This window comes from Leopardus geoffroyi, chromosome C1, assembly GCF_018350155.1.
Source record: "Leopardus geoffroyi isolate Oge1 chromosome C1, O.geoffroyi_Oge1_pat1.0, whole genome shotgun sequence".
Lineage (NCBI taxonomy): Eukaryota > Metazoa > Chordata > Mammalia > Carnivora > Felidae > Leopardus > Leopardus geoffroyi.
The window spans coordinates 164,331,045-164,340,436 of record NC_059328.1 but is presented as its reverse complement, the minus strand read 5'-3'; the positions used below and the strand labels follow the sequence as shown (position 1 = coordinate 164,340,436).

At 41.2% G+C, this 9,392-nt stretch overlaps 1 long non-coding RNA gene across 1 annotated transcript in view; it reads right to left on the bottom strand.

Annotated features, from left to right (window-relative positions):
* Nucleotides 1–730: 730 nt before the first annotated feature.
* The window catches only part of LOC123599106, a 9,800-nt gene continuing 1,138 nt past the window's right edge, over nucleotides 731–9,392 (bottom strand). Inside the window, exon 2 of the long non-coding RNA XR_006712978.1 lies at nucleotides 731–985. This is a non-coding gene — a long non-coding RNA (uncharacterized LOC123599106). The remainder of the gene's footprint in view (nucleotides 986–9,392) is intronic.

Here is a 9,392-nt window from a genome sequence, read left to right as displayed (position 1 = left end):
GGCCATTATGCTCATCTTTTCATAGATGCATGATTTGTTTTATTCTTAAAACATTTGAGGTTTAAAGTTTTTATACGACGCTTTATGAATAGAAGTGTAATGAGGTTGAAAACCAAAATAGTGCTCACCACTCTGCATAGAAATAGGAAAAAAAAAAAAAAAAAAGAAGAAGAACGTTAGCCGAATGTTGCCCAGTTGAATCCCTATTTCTAAAAATCCAATTTAATTTTTTATTGCTTGTCTCATTAACCCCAAGATTTAGAAAACCGAACGCTACCTGAGTAAAATAAGAGTGGCGATGCACAAATACTTTTAAAAGACGTAGTTTGTCTTTTGCTCTTCTCTTAAACATCTTACAATGAAAATATTCTCACATTGTAAGACCGTTTGTGCAACACATACGTGATTTATCCCCAAGTTTGAATCTACCTGTCTTAAATGTACACCGAGCCTTTATTTATGCTTTGAAAATACGGTAGATAAAAAGCATAAGTGTTTCTGATATTATGTTTTGTCATCTCCGGCTAAGAAGATTGAAATCTTGAGAAACAATTTTCTGAAGAAATGAAATCGTATGCCCTCCTGAACCCTTGGGGGAAAATAGCCTCTCTGTTTGCTCAGAATATGAAACAGTGAAACAGTGAAACAGTGCAAGTAAAGGTTTCTGGGGTTTTATTTATTTATTTAAGAAATAACTGGGACAAATAATATGTGCACAATCTCACTGATGTAAGAGTTTCCAAATCAGTTGTATTTATTTTCTGGGAAATGTGAAAGATTGCTTTATAACCCTTTAGAGCCCTATGTTCCATAACTTCACAGAAAATATGTAAAAGAGAAGATTTGGGAAGTGCTATCGTGGTAACGTTTCTGAAAACGTAAAGAGAATCCTTCAACGTCTTTGTTTCCTGGATCCTAAGAGAGTCCTCAGTCGACTGGCTTCACAGGGTGAGTGGAAGGATACCTCATAGAGGAAGAGAACTTTCTAAAAGGCAAAGAATGAAAAACATTGTTAATATTTGAGCTGCTGTTTTTTTTTTTTTTTTTCAAAGGAAAATGATCACATTTAAAGTAAGCTTTTCTGGATATGGTCATTTCTCATCCCTTAAGGTAATACACGTTCCGCTTGGGTTAGATGATAGTCCAGATAATTCAGTATTGTTGAACTTGGAATGTAAGAGTCTGTAAAACCCAAAGTACTCTCTCTCTCTCTCTTTTTTACAAGTTGACATAATACATCCAAACACTTTTGACAGCGCTTCTCGTGCACTTGTTGGAAGACTTTGGACTTCAGGAGAAGAGTTTTCCTTCTCCTCATTTATGAATCTGATTAAGTAAATCATATAAGTAAGATTTTTAAATTTTACTCTGCAGCTAAACTATATTCTAAAATGGTAACAGTACATAACTGAGCAAAATCACCTGTCAGAGGCAGTTTGTAAATAATGAAATAAAAATCCGTCTCCATATTTATAGTCAAATGTTATTTCTGATGCCAAGTGATTTTCTAAGCTTGATTACTCGCTTTAATCAACAACCTTGGCTCCCAACACTTTGGCTCACTCCACAAGTCTCGACTTGTTTCCAATGATAAAGATTGGTACCACTAAGAGTATTCAGTAAGTAACCGCCAGAATGGAGTTCCAATGCTGCTCGAGAAATGGCAGCCTCACACTCCTAGGCTAATGGCCTTGGAGGAAAAGCACATACCTGGCATATTTATTTAAAAATTAATGCTTTACTGTGGAGTCACATCTTGTTTACCATTTTGACTCAGAAATACATCTCTTTCAGCTTCCTTAAGAACTCAGGAAACTGTTGGGAGCCGCCATGTTTTAAAGCACATGGGATCGCTCAGCCCTAAAATTTTGGTGATCAGAGAAGAGGGATGGGCTCAAGAACTGTGGAGGAAGCTGAGCCTCTTGACAACATTCATTCAACTGTTGGTTGCTGATCACTACCTTCAGGAGAGGGTTCCCTGACCTCTCCCTATGTATATTTATGGGCTATCAAAAAAACATATATATATATATGTGTGTGTGTGTGTGTGTGTGTGTGTGTGTATGCATATACATACGTACACACATTTGTTTATTTAGAAAACACAAAAAAGTATAAAATAATTAGAAAACACATTCTAAAATATGTGAGTAGAGTTGACAATGTTACCTTAGTTTCAGATGTGCAACAATAGTGGTTCGCCATCTCTCTATGTTACATTATACTTACCACAGGTGTAGTTACCACCTGTCACCATAGAGTGCGACTACAATGTCATTGATTCTATTCCCCGTGCTGTGCCTTCTATCCCCATGGCTTATACATTCCATAACTGGAAGACTGTATCTCCCATTCCCCTTCAAGCATTTGCCCACCCCTTCCCTTCCCTCTGGCAACCACCGATGCAGTCTCTGCATTTAAGGGTCTGATTCTACTTTTTGTTTATCTGTTCATTTGTTGTGTTTTAGACTTCACATACGAATGAAATAATATGGTATTGGTCTTTGTCAGTCTGACTTATTTCATTTAGCATAATACCCTCTACATCCATCCATGTTGTCACAAATAGCAAGACCTCATCCTTTTTTTATGCCTGCGTAATTATTTATGTGCCATCTAAAATAGTGATAGAGCAGCCCTTGTTCTCAGGTTGTTTTATAAAAAGTTTTTTTGGGGGGCATTTTTATGTGTGTTAATTCTTTATGCTTGTGTTAGAATTTTGTTGGCTGCAAGTTGTGGAAATCCAACTAGTTTAAGAAAGAGGGGACTATTTTAGAAGTGTACAGGTTTATCTTATATGACCTAAATTTAGGCAGAGGAGGCATGTGGCTAGACCTTAGGGACAATGGGATCTAGACATTCAAATGCCCTGAGAACTGCTGCTCTATCCAATTTTCAACCATGGTTTGCTCTGCTTGTTTGTTTTGCCCCCGACCACTGTAGAGCAACATTCTCTATGTGGCGGAGAACACACGGCCAGTGACACCAAGCCTTGCATGTCACAGCTACTGCCACTAGATTTGCCAGTTGTCATTTCCAAGTTCTAGCTCAGTCAAGCCCAGACAGGCATACCTCTAGACCCAACTGGCATGGCCAAGGAGGTCATGCAGCCCCCACAGGGATCACAGGGCTGGAGAGAACGGGGCTGGGGTGGGGAGAAGTTCTCAAGAGAAGGGAGCTTTGGGGCAGAAAACAGAACAGCCATCCACCACCATTTCTAACCAGAAATATAAGTACGCCAGGAACAGAAGTGATAGAGGGTCAAGCAGAATGGTCTGAATGCTCAATATATATTTAAGAGTGACTGCCTTCCAGGTGATTTTTAGGGCTCGAGAACTATAACTGCCCTTCAAACTACAGAATTGGTAAGAACAAATCTCCCACATTTCCTTGACCTTACCACAGAGATTACCTGAGATGACACTACAGTTAAGGACGTGGGCTCTGGAGCCAGACTCCCTGAGCTGAAATCCACCCTGCTGGCTGCGTGACTTCTGGCAAGTTCCTTAACCCCCTGTATCTCCACTTCCTCATCTGCTAAATGGAGATGGTACCCGCTTCAGAGGGATGTCTGAGGATTCGGTGAGGTTCCGATACATGTACCTGACAAGTAGTTAAGAGCTTAAATAAATGTCAGCTATTATTACTAGTATTATTATTCTCACAGTGACATAATAAGAAAAAGAAACTCTACCGGAAAAATATCTATGTGTCTTTGCAGAAGCTCCTCCTTCCTACCCTCTCGGCGTGCAAAGCTCCAACAATGCCACAGATCCAGCTTTGCTCCTCCGGTGCTCAAAGCATCCTACAGGCAGAAAACACTGACACGCTACTGTTGAGCTGCTGATGCTGCTCTCCCTGTGTCCTGTGGGAACTTGGAGAGTATGGACCATGTCTGGTTTGTTTCTCTATTTTTAGACTGTAGTAGATAGGTGGAGATCAATTTTTGGTGGTATGACTAAAAGCATGCATGTTTCTTAAATTAAAAAAATTTTTGTAATGTTTATTTTTGAGAGAGAGAGAGAGACTGAATGCAAGTGGGGGAGGGGCAGAGGGAGAGGGAGACACAGAATCCGAAGCAGACTCCAGGCTCTGAGCTGTCAGCACAGAGCCCCACGTGGGGCTCGAACTCACAAACTGTGAGATCATGACCTGAGCTGAAGTTGGATGCTTAACCGACTGAGCCACCCAGGTGCCCCTAGAAGGATGCACTTTTCAATTTTCTCCTGTTTTTGTAGCCTCTGCCATTCCACCTGGCATTTCTTCCTTCAATCCTTGTCTTACTGAGACCCTACTCACCCTTCAAAGCCCGGTTCAAATGCTGTAGTTTTTGGCAGGCATTCTCTGAACAGCCAGCCAAGTTTCTGCAATCCTTCGGCACACTTTCCTTCCCGGTCACATAACACTGTCATGGGTGTACGTACTGGCTTACCTAAAAGTAAATGGGACATAGAAGTTTTTGTTTTTATAGCTGTATAAAGAAACTATGTAGTCAAACGAATGTACCTCTTTGCTTATAGATAGGGCATATGTAACCAATCCTGGTTTAAAAAAATTTAGCTTAATGTGTTTATAAACGTAGTTCTGTGCCCCTACAGCCAGCAAAGGGCCCATTCCGTTCCTAAATTTATATATTTAACTTTAAAACTATTATCATCTACTTGGTAAAAAGATGGCACTATTAAAAGATTCTTTCTATTATAAGATAAATTGGAAATTCGGATTCCTGGCTCTATTAGATTTTAATTTAATTCAAATTGTTAAGCATAGAGAAGCCAAATAATCTTGAGAAGCCAAAAGAAAATGTGCAAAAAGGGAAGAAGAGACAGGTGGGATTTATGTTATTTCCTAGAAGGTTTCAGGGATCAGATTAAAAAGTAGTGAGCAGTCTATGGAGAAAGACCCGCTGCCAATTTAAAAAATGTGAATTACAACCGAGGGTAACTAATGTCCGAGGCGCCCTTAATTGTGAGAAATTACAGTATTCCCAACCTCAAGTTGCATAAAAGTGCTTGTTTCTCTGCACTTTTTACAGTTCAGGTGGCCATCTTGTTTTCCAAGAGGAGGTGCCATATTTGACAGAGAAGGAAAAACTTGGGTTTCGTTGTAGTTTCAGCTGGAGACCCTTGTCTATACAGACAGAGGACATGACACCTGTGTCGGTGACGATCCAAAGGCATGAGATCTGGGGGCACTTGACTGTGAGCCACAATGTCCTTTCTTTTTCACTGTTGGCAAGCCTTTCTCTTCCCAATCCACAAATAGCAAGTATTCCTTCATGGGATATTTTATCTAAGTATTCATCAGTATTAAAAAAAACCCCAATATACTTTACTTCAATGGCTATATCAACACGATTAAATTAAAAAAAAAAAAAGGTGGTGGTGGTTGGGGGGGGGGAGATCTTCTGGGTGATTTACTTAAAAAAACTCTATTACTTAAAAAAAAATCACTATTTCTATTGGCTGGCTCTACATAGGTCCCCATGGCTCTGTCCTCAAAAGCCCAACAGAACAGACTGGACTATTTTAAGAATGTAGGAGCACCCTGTCAAATAATTTGCTAGACTGGTCTTTTCCCCCAGTGATTTGATGGATTTCCAAAGCTGATCCTTTCATCTGATTACACCTCCCAGCTTCCATCTCTAAGACTGGTATCAACTGTTTTTCTCTTCCTAATTCCCTCCCCAATTTCTCCTCCTCTCTACCATCTCCTCTTCACTGGCACTTTCCTATCAGCCCAGATGCCCAAGCTTTTGGCATCCCCAAGGAATCTTTCCTGTATCCTGCCTCTCTCACGCTTAGTCTGTTCCCTCCTCTTTCCAAACAAGTATCTGAAAAAGAAAAGTCTATTCCTGCTGCCTCCACTTTAACCCCAGAGTCTCGCTTCTCTCTCCAGTGTTTATTGCAGCTACCTTGCAAAAGTCACCAGGGTCCAGCTAATGTCTCGCTCAGTGGCTTTTTTCTTTGTTAGGCACGGTCGACAACTCCTTCGCCACGATCTATCTGCAACTTCCCTTTCCTCGTTCAAGATCATTGCTAGTTCTGGCCTCCTTTCTCAGTCTCCTTCAGTGTCTGGCCTTTCTCCACCTACTCTGTCATTCATTAATGGTTGACATTATTTTTGGGTCTCTTCTTGCTACCTTATACTTTTTTTTACTGGTGGACTCATTCATCCCCACTGTTGTAACTATAGAGCGTGCCCACACGCTGGGAACTCCAAATTTGGCATTTCCAGAGCTGAGATGGTCGTAAATGACACCTGATCCCATAACTTTTTACTTCTAACTGTTCATTCCCTGTTTCGCTATCATTTATCTTTATGTTACTTCCTTATGCTTAAATTCTCCAGGGGCTCCTTGCCATGCGCTTCCCTACCTTCAGTCATGTCACACACCAGGCTGTCCCTTGAACCTGCTAGATCTTTCATTCTTCTCAGCCTCTATCCTAGCTGATCCCTCTCCCTGATCTCCTCCTGTTTGGTTTGTTGCTAGAAGACTCCCTGTTTCTAAGGTCCAATTCAAATCTCAGTTTCTCTATGAAACTTTTTCTGATTCTCCTTTCCCCTAAGCCTCAACTGGAACCAATCCATTCCTCTGTTGTGCTTTTATTGTACTTGGTTCATACTGTTAGGGACATAGTGTTATTGTTACTGATGTGTCTAAAATGTAGGGACGCTGAGGGTCAGGATCACATCTCATTTATCTGTCCACCTGATATCCTTAGTTCTAACACATCTGCACATGTAAATGCTCAATAAATGTATATTGACTGATGGGTGACTAGACTGGCTAAACTCACAGATGGTTTTGGTGAAGTCTATCTCCTGTCCATAACGATATCACATATCGAGGAACCCAAAGAAGAAGAGGACTTCCAAAAAAACTACAATCCCTCTGATATTTTTACAGTATATAGCCTCAGTGTTCTTGAGATTGTTATCAGCAATGATGCATCTATAAATATTGTTCATTTTGATGATGACTTTTTTTTTTTTTAATTTTAGAGTCTTCTCCAGTTTTCATGTATAATTCTTAGTATCACCCCCCGCCTTTTCCTCCACCAAGGTTAGCTTTTGTTACTTCTGGCCACGTGGTTTGCCTGTTTCAACTGACAGTTTTGCCTATGAGAACAGGTCCCACAACGAATACCATCATCTGGGAAATCAAGAACTAGAAACTGCTGAGCCACTAGGAACAGAAGAGGAGGCTGGCACTTGACCTGAGGAGCACTGGGCCATTAGCCTGGCTCTAGTTTTTCTGGCTAAAGCCACTGTAGTCGTGAAAACCGTCTTGTTTCTAGAACCCTCCAGGACACAAATGTCACCTTCTCTATCCATACTGTTCGTTTTTTATTGCACTCCCGCTTCTCTCTCTCTTTCTCTTTTCTGCCACCTTGTTCCGTAGAAGATTTAAGGTAGTTTATTTGGTACATAAATATATCAAGATCACATACATTAGGAGTAACTTCTAAAAAGTCAGTGAGAAAGAGAAATAATAGAGAAATAAAATGGAGCCAGGGTTGAAGCTAATTCCAAAGTGCTTATTTCAAATGTCTAAATGTTTGCTAGAGGCAGAATTTAGTATTTCCAATTTGACTCTGAGCTTTTGTGCTGCCAGTAAGAAGACGAAAAGTCTGATAAGCTATGTAAGTCATGATATCTATAAGTAAAAGCAAAATCGACTCCCCCCGCCACAACTATTTCTTATAAACTGTTTTTTTTTTGTTTTTGTTTTTGTTTTTTTTTTTTTTTCAATGTTTTTATTTATTTTTGGGACAGAGAGAGACAGAGCATGAACGGGGGAGGGGCAGCGAGAGAGGGTAACACAGAATCGGAAACAGGCTCCAGGCTCTGAGCCATCAGCCCAGAGCCCGACGCGGGGCTCGAACTCACGGACCGTGAGATCGTGACCTGGCCGAAGTCGGACGCTTAACCGACTGCGCCACCCAGGCGCCCCAAGCCACAACTATTTCTTGTGCTAAGACCTGAAAGACATCTCAAGAAGCGGATCTTGGGTAATATTCTGACTGATACTCGCAACTGCATCTTTGTCATAGATGAATATGTGTCTTTCTTTTTAAAATGACATTTGCAGGATGGAGTATGATATGATTACTCAGCTTGAGCTTCATTTCAGGCTCCGGAAGTCTTGTGAACTAATCAGAATTTCATTTGGATTCCCGGGAATTTGGACTCTTCTTCCTGGACCTCTGGTGGGTTTTCCCGAAGTAGGCTAGATCTGAGGTAGTTTCAGGACATTGTATGCAGAGGCACAGGGGCACAGTTTGCTAACTTCCGAATCTGTTCACAACGGGTAGGATAACTTCGTACAGTGAATAATGCATGCATTCAATGAAGCTGGTTGCCCAGTTGGGATGAAATGGCTCATGCCTGCCTTAGGAATTGTGGATGGCAAAGCATGGGAATGATGGAGTACAGGAAGCATATGGGTACGTACACACGTTCTCATTTTCCTTAAATAACAGAATGGGATAACACGTTCTTACTATATCTGTCCTCTGCACAGAAGGGGCACCATACCTCCCTGTTGGCCAATATCAGGAGGGCTCTTCTGTTCTCCATGCCACTGCTCACTCTGCCTTCTGTTATTCATCAGCCAGATGACAAAGACCTGCCCTGGGTGACTTCTTGGTCCCTCTCGTGTTTCTTTCTTTCTTTTTTTTTTTTTTTTTTTTGTGGGCGGGGGGGTGGGGGGTGGGGATGGTTCACTTGGTTTTTCGTTTTTTTCTTCTTTTTTAAAAATATAATTTATTGGGGCGCCTGGGTGGCTCAGTCGGTTGGGCATCCGACTTCGGCCCAGGTCATGATCTCGCAGTCCGTGAGTTCGAGCCCCGCATCGGGCTCTGTGCTCAGAGCCTGCAGCCTGTTTCAGATTCTGTGTCTCCCTCTCTCTCTGACCCTCCCCCGTTCATGCTCTGTCTCTGTCTCAAAAATAAATAAACGTAAAAAAATAAAATAAAAAAAATAATTTATTGTCAGATTGGTTTCCATACAACACCCAGTGCTCATCCCAACAGGTGCCCTCCTCGATGCCCATCACCCACTTTCCCCTCTCCCCCACCTCCCATCAACCTTCAGTTTGTTCTCTGTATTTAAGAGTCTCTTATGGTTTGCCTCTCTCCTTCTCTGTTTGTAACTATTTATTTCCCCTTCCCCTTCCCCATGGTCTTCTGTTAAGTTTCTCAAGATCCACATAGGAGTGAAAACATATGGTATCTGTCTTGCTCTGCCTGACTTATTTCACTTCGCGTAATACTCTCCGGTTCCATCCACGTTGCTACAAATGGCCAGATTTCATTCTTTCTCATTGCCAAGTAGTATTCCATTGTATATATAAACCACATCTTCTTTATACTCTTGTGTTTCTTGCT